The sequence below is a fragment of the Humulus lupulus genome, chromosome 5 (assembly GCF_963169125.1).
Source record: "Humulus lupulus chromosome 5, drHumLupu1.1, whole genome shotgun sequence".
Classification (NCBI taxonomy): domain Eukaryota; kingdom Viridiplantae; phylum Streptophyta; class Magnoliopsida; order Rosales; family Cannabaceae; genus Humulus; species Humulus lupulus.
Window position 1 is genome coordinate 44,810,178 of NC_084797.1, and position 15,621 is coordinate 44,825,798.

The 15,621-nt window shown below is 34.0% G+C and overlaps 1 long non-coding RNA gene across 1 annotated transcript; it reads left to right on the forward strand.

Moving 5' to 3' along the window:
* The first annotated feature begins 3,048 nt into the window (after positions 1-3,048).
* LOC133780375 (uncharacterized) lies at positions 3,049-4,666 on the forward strand. Its single transcript, XR_009869269.1, has 3 exons — positions 3,049-3,233; positions 3,535-3,613; positions 4,503-4,666. It is a non-coding gene; the product is annotated as an uncharacterized LOC133780375 (long non-coding RNA).
* The last annotated feature ends 10,955 nt before the right edge of the window (positions 4,667-15,621 follow it).

The window sequence follows — 15,621 nt, forward strand, 5'->3', positions numbered from 1 at the left end:
GTGTATTGTAGGTTCAATTTTGAGTTTAGTTGAGGTTTGGAGTGGATTTTTGGAGTTTTGGCTTGGGGAGGTTCGAAGAAAGAAAACCCAGAAATTTGCATTTCTCGTATTAGCACTGTAGCACTAGGTTGGGAGCGCTACAGCGCTAGGCTGTGTTTTCTGGGGGTTTCTGGGTTTCTGTCAATAGCATTGTAGTGCCCACCTTGTAGCGCTGTAGCGCTCCTCTACCTCTTGAATTTTGTTTTTGGGTATTTTCTTAGGGTTTTCGCTTGGGGGCTCGGGGGACGGGTTCACCACCTCGTTTGGTAGAACTTGGGGTCCTGAGAGTATTAGTTTGGTCTCAGGATTTCCCTTTGGAATTCAAACTCATTGAAGTATCATTTATGGATTGTGACTAGGTGTACCCCAAGGCTTGGAGCAGGATCGTCCTCGAGGACCATTTGTAGTAACTAAAGCACTCATAATTAAAGGTAAGAAAACTGTACCCGGTTATGTGGTTATGTCAGGACTAAGAGTTCCCTATACTTGTATGTAATGTTATATGATGGTATTATGCCATGTGGACATGAGATAAATGGCCTAAGAGTGCCAAAATTAATATTGGCGCACAAGGACGCGGCTCGACCACTAGTAGCCGAGGTTAATTAAATAATCACTAAGCATGGCCTAAGCGAGCCAGAGTCAGTGGGTTGAACACTGGGCTCAGCCTAAGTGAGCCAAAGACAGTGGGTTAAATAGAGGGTGCGGCCTACGGGCATCAACCCTAGCTATTGTATGATATGTCTATTGTTGTTAATTTAATGAATATGATATGATGAATACATGGATAATAGACTGTTGATTTGTCAATTCTTATCACGAGTTATGTGAATGCTATGGACTGCTGAATATCTGGTTATGCTTTATGAATTATTTGGTTATTGATATTGATCATCCTGTGATGTTATGGTTTTCTTGCTGGACCTTGGCTCATGGGTGCTACGTGGCGCAGGTAAAGGCAAGGGTAAGATGGTTCAACCATGGGTTGGAAAGTTTTGGGGGCGAGGTATACATTGTCAGCTGCTCGGCCGCCACGGTCGAGGGATTGTACAGGGACGGAAACCTAAAATGTGTATTTTTCCATTAGAGTGACCTTGTTTATTTATACCTTTTGGAAATTTTGTAAATATGTCCTCTAAACCCACTACGCCAAATACCTCTTTCTATAATACATAATTATAAGCTAATTGGAAAAGTATTATAATAGGTAACCTAAAAAGTTAGAAAGCGGTAAATTAAAATGGAGGGAAACAAAAAAAAATTGCTGGGTAAAGTTAAAATGGAGGGAAACCCACTCGGTTTCCGCCTAGCCCTATTCTCTCAAAACCCAATCCCTAATGATGCCTCTGCCTCTTTCTCTCACACTTGGTTTCTCAGTTCCTTCTCCATCGATCTTTCTCTCTCTCTCTCTTTCTTCCAGAGTCTTTCTACCCTCTCTCCGTCGTGCGAGCTGCTGGAGCACACCATGCCAGAGGAGCACTCTCTCCATTCTGTTTAGTCGCTGGAGCACACTGGGACAAGTCATGCTGGTACAAGTCATGGTGCACTATCTCCCTCACGCAAGTCATGGCAGTATCTTCCGAGCTAAAGAAAGAACAACTTTGTGAGGTATTTTTTTTTTCTTATTTACTATTTTTATCATTTAATTTTCTTTTATCTTTTTTCTTCTTATTTACTATTTTGTTTTAGCAAGGATATATAATGGAATTTGAATTGGAAAATCTGCAGGGACCATGACGAGGCGACCTTTGGTCTTGCAGCTTGACAAGACAAACGAAAGAGCTCAGAAATACGCCGAGTTTCTTCACCTTTGCAAGAGGAGATTCACAGATTTTGGTATGTGGTGTATAACTTAAAAATAAATTTGATTCATTTCTATTTGTACAAGATCAACTTGTTGCTCATTCATTCTCGTGTTGATTTTTAGCTTGATAACTTGTGTTTACATGAAACAGGAATTGATGTTCAGTTTTTAAGTTACATAATTATTTTGCCAAAACTTGAGAAGAGAGTTGGCAATTAGGAGTCAGAAAATCTGAGGTCAAATTTAGGTAAAGTTCTCGAAACTTCTAATTTTTATGAATTTGATCCCAGAAACTTTGCCTTTGTTTTTGGGGAAACTTCTCATGCATGTCACTAGAACTGTTGTCTTCATCCATGTTGTGTTGTTTGTCCCCAGCTAAGAAAGATACACATCTGTAATCGAAGTAACAGAGTATTGCATGCTTGTTGTTTGATAAAATGACTCAACGAAACAAAATTAAAAAAAGTAAACTTAGGCTTGTTTACTAATAGATTAATAATTTTTGGTAAAATGATTCAACGAAACAAAATTAAAAAAGTAAACTCAGGCTTGTTTACTAATAGATTAACTGTGTATGTTCATTTGAGGAGATCACTCTGAAGTTTATTACTGTGAGCGAACACGTAACTGCCAATTCATGTTCTGGGTGATTTTGTTCATTTAAATGATGGATGCATAGACTTTCAGTTTTATGAAGTACTTTCCCTACTTCCAGGATGCTTTGAGAACTTTTTTACTGCAAAAGATTGATAATCTTGCCAAAGGTGATAAGTGCCAAATAACAATGATATCAACTTGGGCAACTGAATTATACTTTGAGAAGCTTTTATTCCCCACACCCCTTTTTTTTTGGGTGTGTGTGTGTGCACGCATAAAGTTTGGATTTAAGAACTCTGATTTCTCTCTTTATTTTTTGTCTTGCTGCCTAGATGGGTTACAAATTTTTTATCCAAAATGAGATATTATAAAAAAAAAATTGCATAATGACTAAAAGAAGGGAGCAGAAATTTCCCCAAAAGAAAAAGGATTCTAACACAAACAAACCAATAGTACAACTCAGCATAAAAAAACTAACTTATCTAATAGATATGAGTTCCAACTTTGTGAACACAGAATTATACATATTAGCATTTATGGCAGAGCATTTTGATTTTACTTTCTTTTATAATTTAGTACTATTTGCTGTTGTTTCAGATAAATTTCAAACTTGATCTTTCCATTTCAGATAAATCGTCTACTCTTGGAAGATGACACTGCTTTGGATAACCATAGTTCAAAGTACCGATCAATAATAAAAGAGTTTTGTGCTTTTCTATGTGAATGCAAGGATATGTTGGATGAGGCAACTAAAATGAAACTTTTAGAGAGGTAACTATCTACAGGATCCTATGTAAGTTAATCACAATTTTCATAAAAGTATGAAAGCAATAGCTAATTCTTTTCTATTTTAGTTTAGATGGAAGTTTTTGTTAGAATTTTAGTCGCTTTTATCTGTGGATGCTTACCTCTAACATGACAGGTGTTACGACAGTATGTGTCACTTTTTTTAAACATTAATAATAGTTGTGCATAAGCAGAGCTGTAATTAACTTCTTCTTTTTTTAATTTTTTTTACATAATCACGTGATCTTTTTTATTATCTTATTTAGATGAAAGAACACTAGAATTAATTATTTAGCAATATGTTGCAGTTATGGCCGGGTTGAAGAGTTGGTGTTTTTTGCCAGTTTAAAGGAGTAGTATGAAATCTTAATTCATCATTTCATACAGGTGCTTCATCATTCTTTTCTGTTCCGCATTTCATTTTTGTGATTGTTGTCATCATAAATCACATTTATTAATATTTTATACTAGTTCTGTACTTTAATCCATAAATACACATACACACTTAGTATTGACATCTTCCTCCTTTATTTCTTTTTTCTTTTTTCTCTTCCAAGTAAATTTATCATCACTTGAAATCTATAAATATATTTATGTTCACTTCACGGCTGAGATATACAGGATTATGTTTTTTTTTTTTTCGTATAGGACTTACTACTTGTTAAACTCAAAAACTATTAGAACTATCGTTCTTTTCTATTGAACTTTTCAGTTCACTTCTATACCTAGGCCATTAGCAAGGAAAAGCAATGAATGCTTCTGGAAGTCATCTGTTTCTTTAGATCTTCAAGTATAGATATCCAAGAATTTCAATTAAAATTGATTTTTACCCCAGATTGTTTAATTCGCTTAAATCTTTGTAACACTTGATTAGAAACAACCAAATATATTAATAAAGGACCCTATATATAAATTACCTATAGAACTAGTTCTCGGAGTAAGCGTGAAACAAAAAGAAAGAGCAGCCCAACTATTGGAAAAACCACTATGAACAAAGTTCATCCAACTAGAAATACTACAGTTAGGCCTGGATTGATTGGTTTCTTGGAACCACAAAATAAGTGATTATTGTTTTGGTTTTTTTATTAATTTTGTTAGGAAACAAACAGAGGTATTGTTTGTTTGTTGAGAAACTGGGGGAGAATTCTTCACTTGTTCAAAGATTCTGCAACCAAAGCAATCCAACGATGCATGATTTGATTCTTTTGCTATTCTTATGTTGTTATATATACATGTTCTTACAAATAATTTTTTTTGTTTCTTCTTTAAATTATAGGAGAAAAGGACTACTATGAAAGACAACTTTTAACTCTGAAATCTTTTGAGGAAGTTGACTCTATAGTGCAATCAGAAGGCATTGATGAAGATGATCTTTATGAACAAGCTCAACATGAAAGAGCCATGAAGATCTCTAATTATTCAAACATAATTCTCTTGGGACTTAAGGTAAAATTTGGGTATTTTTATAAGAAATATTGGCTGAAGTAAGTTCTTAAGAGCTTTTACAGCTCCAGTCGTATCTGTAATGTTTTAGACTATATAGACCATGTTTTAGAGTATTTGAGTTCTTGCATCAAATAATATTTTATGGCCTTATAGAACGTTCATTCCCACTTTACAAACTAAAATTGAAACTTATGTTTGATTCTGCAGATCTATGCTACTATAAAGAGGGGGTCCATAGCCATTGCAGCATCAACACTAGATTCTTTGCTTGATCTCATGGCTGGTGGCATACTTTGGTTCACTCACTTGTCAATGAAAGGTATAAATATTTATAAATACCCCATTGGAAAATTGAGGGTGCAGCTTGTTTGCATAATCATTTTTGCTGCTATCATGGCGACACTAGGTACAATCTGTAGCTTAATTTGTTGATAGTTTTCACAGATTTTTCTCTTTCTTGCTTCATTTCCACATTAAAGGTTGTTTGGCTTTCTTAGTGAAAACATATATCATCTAGTTTATTTTACTCTATTTGTTACATAGTAGATAAATTCATGAGTCTTGGATGAAACAAGGAAAAAATAAAGCTTATTGAGTTACTTTGTTTTATTAAATTTGTCTAAAGAAGACATGTTATTTTATTCTAGAAATTTTCTTTGGTCATTTTCTACCAGAAATCTCTAAAGTATATGGTCATGATTGCCAACTACACACACTTAATAAGGAATTACAAGAGTTTTGACTAAGCATTGGACATGGTAATGGTACATAACAAAAGAAGAGGGACTTTTTCTGCTTATCCTACTACTGCTCTTAGAGAAGAGTTTTCTGAATATATAATAAGGGGAGAAGATGCTTATAAAGTTATAATTTTACTGAATAATAAATATTAAGTGTATGTTGGAGTAGCTTAGGAAGGAGAGGTTTGTTACAGGTAGGTAGCTGTATAATTATAAAACCAACAAGTCAGTAAATTAGCTTATGTAAGCTTTGAATTTTAGTTCTTTTTTCTTATTTTTTAACTAATTTGTTTTTTCGGATTTGGGAATAAGTTATATCAGAATGTATAATTGCTTGTTTTCATATTTTCTAAGAAAATCCTTTTAATTGTTTAATTTCTTTTGTGTTGAGGAGGTTTTGCTTTTGTTTCATTATTTGGCCACACAACATATGATATATATATATACAAATTAATTTGTAAAGTAAACCTTTCTTTAATCTCATTTTCCATTAGTTTTGTTTTGATCACTATTTGTCAAGTAACTTCTTAGTAAGAAAAAAGAAGATGTTCATTTTTGTGTGTTTTGGTTAAATTTAAGGAACATTAGAAGGAGAAGAAAAGCCTCATGCCACATTTTCCTTCAAGGAAGATGATTTTGTCAAAATTGCATTTGGAAAGATGAATCCCCAGATTGCTTTCATGAGGTTGGTTTACACCTCTTAATTTTTCTAAGTCAAATTGATCAAAGCACTCCTCCTCTGTGACAGTAATTTAAAATTTAAGTTTTTGCACCTCACTTAAAATTTAAAGGGTCTCATGAGAGTAGTAGTGATTGGTATTAGACCTTTCATAGATAATTTGATTCTTTTTTTTCCATATAGACTATACATGCTTATTTATGCATATTATTGTTCAGCAAATACTTTGTCTGTTTTGATTTCACTATCAATGGAGTAGTGATTTACACTATATTGATACACCTGATTATAGGTATAATTATGAATACCACAGTAAGTAGCTAGCCTTCTGATTGTTGAACCATGCTAATTTTTGAACAATTCAAATTGCATTTGATGAGTAAAAGTAGTAGTACACACTCCTTTTTGTCAATGGTATTTTTCTTAAGTTGCCGGTATATTTATAAAATGGTTTCTTTTAAGTAGCAGTACATACTCCTTAATTAGGTATATTGATATAATAATTTCGTGTCCCTTTTCATTGATAGATTTCCCAACATAATTTATTGATAGGTTCCCTAACACTTTTTTTTATCTGAATCTTTTGTCAATCTAATTTCTTTCTTTTTTATTTTTTCGGAATTCTGCTAGTTTTTTTACTTAGCATGGCTTGAAATTTATATATTTGTTCTTTGATTATAAGTCCTATTTATTTTAGAAAACAATCTGCACCTTCTTTGAAATTATCTTGACTTAGCATGGCTTGAAATCATTAGTAGCTAAATTTTGCAAAATAAAATGATTGAAACTTTATTTTTAGCCACAAAAAAATTAGTAGGTAAATGTTTTTTCTTTACTACCAAAAAGAAAATTGGTAGCTAAAATAATAAATTAGCTACTAATAATTTTGGTAGTAGAATTAATTACTCTTATTATTTTAGAATTAGCAACTAAATTATTTGGCTACCATAATTTAGTACAAAAATTTCTAAGTCAAGTACCCGATTTAATTGAACACAGAAATCAAATTCCTTCTATCTTTGATCAATTAAAAGAGAATAAGAAGGAACAACTCAAAGATTGCCATTTCCAAAAACTTTTGAGAGAATTGAAACAGCCAAAAAGGCAAACTGTTCTTATTCTACGCAGGCTGATTAACCGTAGGACCAAAAATGCAATAAAAGTTTCAAAGCACAAACCCCATATAGATAGGAAAAGAGAAAAAGAGAATTACAATTTCTGATCTTCCTTCTATTTCAATTAAGTAAATGGATAATATAAAACTAAAAACATGAACAAATTGTTTAAACGTATAACTATCATTTGACTATATTTACTAACTGAATAGAGCAAACAAACCTGGCCACCATGATTCCAAGTCTTCAATCAAGCCATATCCTGATCTTCCAACTCTAAAAATAAAATTCAACATGATACACATCATAATCATGAATAAAATGTATGTACAGAGTTTGCACCATTATTTCCTTGAAAGAATTCACTATGATTGTAGCTTGAATATTATGTTGGTTAGATAATTACTCTATTGGTACCAAGATAAAAATATCATAACAAAAAGATTAAAATAAACTAAAAAGGAAACCACTAAACCAGTAATCAAATAACACCCAAGTAGAAGCTATTCTTATTGAAATAAAAATACACAAAACATAACTAATGATGTAACCAAAATAGTGTCAAACCGTTAATGGAGGAAAATCACTGAAAAATGAAACACAAACTCAGTATCTAATCAAATCCATCTCTCATAAAGTACTGATATTGGTACTATAACAAAGAATACTACAATTAAAAGTTACTAGAATGAGAAACTTAAGACTAAAAGGCTAGTTTGTTCCATATCTCTTTAGCCTCTTCCTCCAATGTTCCTCTTAAAGGAAAAAGTGTCTCTAGATTCGTTGTGTGAAAAGATGAAGTTTTGGGTTGTTGTGTGGGTTAGGAATAATTAAGTATTCAGCCATTTTGTTTCTTTGATTTTTTGGTAGTTGTTTTTTGTTTTCAAAATAATAAATTAAGCTGGGTCTTGGGTGATATTTTGGGGTGAGAGTTATGACTTTATCTCTTTTGGTGTGTATTTTAAGAGTTCTTTATCACGCATACACTTTTAACTTTGTATTGAGTAGTTAAAAAGTTATTATTTGATATACTCTTGCATTCTTTGGAAGGGATTATTTTCCAATGCATATTTTCAATATATATATATAATGGTTTATCTATGTGATTACATATTGTGATTACATGGGTTTTCGGACCTAAAATAGTAGAGAACTTTTCATTCTTGTTGTGCTGCATATATACACACCACTTCAAGATCACACACTTTCTGATTAAGCACAAAACTCAAAACAAAATAAATATGGTCACTAAAGCAGATATGAAAAATCAAACATGTAGAAATGAAAATGACACAGCTGGTTTCCACTATAATCAATCAAATGACACAACTGGTTTCCACTATAATCAATTATGAAAAAAATTTCCCTCACCAAACAAAATGGAAAGTTATAAACCTCTTTTTAAGAGAGTTTGACACAAGGCATGGTTTGACAGCTAAAAACATGTAATAAATAATAGCTTGTTTGAGCTACCCAGAATACAAATTATTAGACATTTAAGAGATGTGAAATGGCCCTTTTTGAGATATTGCTGCTGCATTGGCTTAGAAACATTCCTTTTGTCCCACTTACATGTGGCTGGAAAAGTTTAGATTTAGTCCTTTGGGTGTCTCAGACATTAGTGGAGTTTCAAGGCTATTTTCTAGTTTTTGGTGATTTAATGCCACTTCAAAAGTAGAAATGGATATAATTCAATAATTGAATCATAACATTTTATGGTGAGAAAATAAAAATTAGCAAGGTGTACTTGATTCTCAGATTGAAGATTGCATTCCCCAGTTTTGCTCAGTTTTAACCTGTTCCTGAATTTTTGTTTTAGTCTCTCTAGCTCTTAATTTCCATCTCTCAGAACTATAGTACTAAATTTCTAATTTAGATTATTTAGGAACCAGTTGAAATGATAGTAGACCTCTTCTATGGTGTAGAATTTCATTAAACTTCAATTCATGAAGAAGTTTATCAAAATTATATACCATAGAAGTTTAGCAAGCCATGAGAGTAGAATGAGCAAAAAAAAATTAAAAATGCAGTTTTATATTAAACAAAGAAAGCTGATAATGATAGCTACGTAATGCTCACCTTGATAAAGCAGGGTTGAGTTCTAATACTTTCATCTTAATACAGTTAATCATTATCTATTTAAGGTTAAATAGTATTTGTTATGATATTCTTTCTTCTACCAATGAGTTTGAATAATACAATTTGGCTTGCTAAATGAGTACTAGAAGGCTAGAAGTCAGCATCTTTAGGTGTAGAGTTTTCAACCAATTTCATATGCTAGAGAACTATTTATAATCAGTATCTTTGAAGGTTTATGCAAGACAGTGTTAAGTATCGGGAAAGCTTTGAGTACACAATTTCAATCATTATGTCTAAATACAATAGATTACACTATTGCGGAATCTTTGAGATTTAATTTAAACAATTTAATTTTTTTATTTTTTTCGTTCTGTAATGCTTTATACGCATTTTTGCATTGTTCTATTGCAGAATCTTTGAGATTTTGTCATTTTGTAATTTAAACAACTTTAAGCTCATTTTGTGTTCTTTGTATGTTCGTCACAGTCAATTCATTGTCTTTATACAGATGACATGTTACTGTCTATGCCTCCTGACTTGTTCTTTTAATGTTGAATTTTTTAGTGTGTGTGATGTTATCTCTAATTAGATGTGGCTGTATTTTTTTAGTTAAACTAGGTGAAATTGCATCTTTAGGATGGATTTTTCTCTGAATGCTTTAACCTACATATGTTAATCGTATGTAGTTTTATTTTTTGCAAATGACACGGCAAGTAAGCTAAAGCAAATATTGGTAGATGTAATTTGGTGAGAACTTACTCATGACTTATCCCTATGGTGTCGGACTTGTAATATAAGACACGGCAAGTAAACTAAAGCAAACATTGGTAGCTCATGGTCTGCTGAAAACTTACTCATGACTTATTCCTATGGTGTCGGACTCTTAATCTCTGTTCTTATAGTGTCAGGATCTTAATATTAAGTTGTAAAGGATAGTCTGGCAGTGTGAGGATTTTTATAGTATTATTTTATATAGTTGTTCGATCTCACTAGAAATAGACATGATAAATGATTTCTACTGTGATCTGTATACTTCACTCGCATTTCTACACAAATTTAGAGTTTGACTCACTCATTGTCATTATACCTGATATAAATTTGATTGCTTTGAGTTTTTTTTTTCTTTTAACAATACTTACTTTTAATTTGGTTGCTTGAGTTTTTGTTTTTTTATTTCTTACTATTTTGGGCTACTGTTTTATCATATACAACAGACCTCAGTATATTCACTTTATTATTATTATTAAACTTCTCTCAGGGCCTGTTTTGTTTTACAATACAATTACTTTTGTTTTAAAATTTTGGCTGGTATGTGCACTATATCTTCCTTGTAGGTGAGACTAAACTTATGAAGATGTTCGAAAGAAGTGCTAATCTGGCAAACAATCAGATAATAAACTATCAATGTGACCCTTCTGAAAAGTGGTTGGTTTTGATTGGAATTGCCACTGGTGCTCCTGAAGTATGTTCTTATATGTTGTAGCATCATTTAGTAGATTGATACTCATATGTAGATATGCTTTATGTATAGATTTTTCATAGGGAAATCCTCATCAAGAAAATATATTTTATGATCTTGGTATTTATATGTTACATTTGTAATGATGTAATCCATGTAGTTGGAATAGAAGGGACTACATCTCCTGTAACTAGTTAGAGCCAAAGAGCCTTGTCCAAATGGTCCTTTTGAATTTTCCTGTAACATGCTTTAATACCTTATTGATTGCTTGGCAGACTTTGAGCTTTAATTGTCCTATTTCTTGTACTTGATTTATTTCTTTGCTCTATTTGTAGAGGCAAAATCTGGTCAAAGGGAACATGCAACTCTTTTCAGTGGAACAACAGAGAAGTCAAGCTCTGGAAGCTCATGCTGCTGCTTTTGCACAATTTAAAGTGCGTAAATTAACTTCTCCCTCTCTTTATCTCTCTTAATTCTCTTGTTTTTTTATCACACTTGGTATGCATATCATATATGCATATTTGTTGATTGATTGTAGAATTTATACAGGTTCCAGGGAATGAGAATCCTTCTACTCTCATTTCCTTTGCAGCAAAGACTTTTAATGCTGGCCAAATTACATCAAAGATGCATGTTATAGATCTTGGTGCCCAACCAGGTTAGCTTAGTATTATTTAATTCACCCCCTTTATTAAAATCTTAATCAGAAATTTATTCCTTTCTTTCTGTCTTGATGAATAATTTTTACATCCTTTTGTTGGGAGAGTGCTCTTATGCATGGAGTGATTTGAAAACAACTTCTTGTTTGATGTTGCCTTTTGTGGTTTGGTTTAAGCTATTATGTTATGCATGTGGAGGACTGATTATAGAGGCTTGGGCATGTCTAGTTTCATCCTCTACTTATAAAATCCAGTCTTTCTTACTTTATTTGTGCCCTCCAAGATAGATGTTAAAACTAGTGACATGTGACTATTTTACTGCTTGGCTATTCATGCATTTTTCTGTTGAAATATGTTTTACTATACATTGGCTTTAAGGTCTGTTAACTATTTTTTGCACTTTGGAATTGGCACAAATGGGAATCTTCAATTTGTTGTGTTTTGATTATTTAAAAATTTGCCAAGAGTTTCTTTTCTTGATAGGCTTGTTTGATTTTTCTATAAATTTTTTGGTTTACCTTGTTCTTTCTATTGATATATTTTTTTTCTATATGCTCTAGGCGGTGTGTTTTGCTTTAATGGGCATTAGAAGCTCATTTCATGCTCAAGAAACTGCTATAAGTGGGCAATTGGAGAGTCGAGTGTGGTAAATACTGTTCTTTTCCTATGTACTATGTCATGTTTGGGGTCATTTGGGACATGTTACTTTCTTATTCTTTTGAGATATGCACGTAAAAGCCTCAACTTATCTGTTTGCATACATTTGTTGAAAACATCAGGTTCTGGCCTTTGGGTATTGTGTGACTTCAGGCCATCAACTACAGAGGTTAACATAACAATAAAGCTTTTACTTGTGTTACTTCTCTTGACAGTGGAGTTTTGTTGTCTCAGTTCACGTTTTGGTGGTATGATAGACATGGAATCTGTCGAGGACGTGGCTAATATTTCTAATGTGTCTAGGATTACACCCATTCTTTGCAACTGTACAGTCATTGCTGACCACTGGACCCTCTCCCTGCAACTGTACAGTCATTGCAACTGTTGTCTTTTAATTTGGCAAATACAAGGAGCTTAGGCATATATGCACTGTCAGGGGAGAATATTTTGTGCTGAAAGTAGTAACTTTTCAATATGTTGAATATTTAAGACTACTTGAATACTTAAAGAACATTTTGTTGTTGATGATAGTATTGAATGTTTTAAACTAATTTGTGGATTGTTAATACAATGCTGAATGTTTTTACTTTTTGTTATTTGAAAATCAAGTTCATTTGATGATGCTAATATATATTAGAAAGCTAATTTTAATTATATAAAAAAATTAAAATATAATAGAACAAATTAGTGTTATAGAAATGAATATATAATGAGAATTTAAACTTATCTAAATATTAAAATAATACGAAAATTGTGTTATAATATCTATTACAATAACACTTTTTATGTAAAGAATTTTGTTATGCAAACTTCACTATATAACACAAATAATGTGTTATACTAAAGTGTACTATAACACAAAAAATGTGTTATACTAAAGTGTAGTATAACACAAATTTAAAAGTATTGAAATGTGTTATATAATCGACTATAAATAATATAATTAAACACTTATCTATTTATTAAAATAACTTAGAAAGTGTATTATCGTTGACAGTATAATAACACATCTGTATAACACTGATAAAGTGTTATGTAAAGTACCTTGACCTACGATAACATAGTCTATCTTAACACATCAAAAAGTGTTATGGTATGTTTTGATAACATATTTTTGGTGTTATTAAAATCATTTTTTCTTGTGGTGACCCTGTTTTGGGATCCCATGTACTAAACTTTCATTTTAATGAAAATGATCTGTTTATGACCAAAATCTTTTTATCCTAACCTGTTTATGACTTTAGATTCACATTTTTATTTAAATGACTTGATTAGCAAGGGCATTACAGTTTGTATTGGCATCAGTTAAGAAGGTTTGAGCTCGGGCATTTGCAAGCTCGGAGAAGACGACTTCGATAAAGTTACTTGATAAGACCGAGGGAAGCCAAGGTAGAGAGTTCATGATGATTTGTTGATCTCGAAGATATATAAGTCAAATGTTCAAGATCGATAGCCTAATGTGAATACGGTTACTGTTTGACGAGCCCTATATCTAGGGGATTTGTTGTAATCTGTTAATAAATCCCGAATATCAGGGGATTTATACACATATTGTATATTTATACCCATTTAATTGTATTTATTTTAAAATTTGAATCATAACCTCCCCCCCCCCCCCCGAAATGTGATGGGAGATATTCTGTAAACTAGTCTATAAATAGATTGGAAAAATTAATTTGTAGACACACTGAAATTGGTACTGGAAATACTCTGTCGAATTGCTTCCAAAAAGCTTTGAGAGAATTCCATAGTTGAATAACATCGACTCATGGACTAGGTAGATTTTAACTGCTAAACCACGTAAAAAATCGTGTTTCCTCTTTATTTTTCTGATTTTGTGTATAGTGCTCTTCATTTCTAAGACGACGAAAAAGGGCGTCAATAGTTTAGTGCATTCATTGAGAGCCATCGAACAAGACGTTAGCATGTTTAATCAGAAATCCTCCTGAGTCATCAATGGTCATCGCAAACAATCCCAGCACTGGTGGGCGACCATTGCCCCAAATACCATAGGAGCAAACTCTGCGTACCGAAGACTATCCATGGTGGCCTGGAAAGCAGCCCATGGCTGACCCAAGCCTTGAAGAGAGGAGTGATTCATCCGATTCTCAGGGGCCACCTGCTCCCATGCCAGATGAGGATCTGTACTACAATCCTGAATGGTATGTCCCTATCGTGGAACTTGAAAATCACCAATTGCGCAAACAGTTGGTGGAGGCGACAAGGCGCAATGAGGAATTAGCCAGGTAGGCTACTGAGGCCCAAGCACCTCCCCGGAGGCCGAGAGGACATCCTCGTGGGACCACGGCCACCAGGAGGGCAGAACAAGCATCGCGGCACTATCATCCAAGGCCCCAGAGAAACATCCGGGCTGAGGCCTCTAACAACCCAACTGCAGAGGTGTTAGCAGGGATGGGTAATAACCGAACTCCTCTAGTAGCTCGGAACCCGAATCTCAAGGCTACAAGAAACAACCTGGAACCTGTCCGGGCAAGCTCTGGGCTGTTTAGGCCCAACAACGGGAGACAACTGCCATCACCCATAAGGCATCAACTGTCACCAGTAAGGCACCCCTCACTGGTCCGAGAGGTCCCGCGACCTACACCATGGAGACCATCTCACAGTGGCAGTCGGGATGGAAACCTACAGGCCAGGCCTGGACAAGGAAATGAAAGGGAGGCTACCTAAGAGCACAGAGCTCCTCAACCTTCTGGGAGCCAAATTTCAAGATCAAAATCTGCAGGGGTAAGGAGACCAGCAGGGGACCCACCTTGTAATCATCGAGCCTCACAGCCAGAAAGGGTTGCAAGCTTCGCAAGTAGGAGCTCAGATTACACTCGCTCTGTGAGCATTTATAATACTTAGCCTGGACATACAGGAAATCGGGGGAATCATCCTGATCTGCGGGATCACCTGAACCATAAATGGGAACGAGATAATCCCCTAAACCCTGATTTGCGAGACAATCTGAACGGTCGTAAACAGTTGGCATATAACCCTATGTCGAGACAAGGAACTGGAGTTGTTATTAACAATAACCAACTCCCTCAAGCTCAGACTCGAACCCCAGTGGATCTGGTCCAGGAAAGGATAGATAAGTTGGAAAGGGCATTCAGACTCCTGCAAAACGAGCGGAGCAGAGATAAGGCTGAAGAATCCGATGAAGAGCTCGAGCCTTTTGTCTCGCATATTTCTAACACCCCATTTCCACAAGGATTCATAATACCTCATGTAGCACCATTCGATGGAAACTCAGACCCGTACAGTCATCTAAGCACCTTTAATACCATCATGTGAGCAAACAATATTGGCTACGAGCTCAAATGTATTCTGTTTCCAGCTACTCTTATGAGACCAGCAAAAAATTGGTTTGAAAAGTTTCAAAGACATTCGATTTCATCCTGGGATCAATTAGCAAGAGAATTTAAAAATAAATTCAAGGCTATGGTTGGTGTCAGGCCCGAAGCCTCAGCCCTGACCAATGTCAGACAACAACAAGAGGAGTCACTAAAGAGTTACCTTACAAGGTTTAACATAGAAGTGGCTCGAGCCTGAAATGCT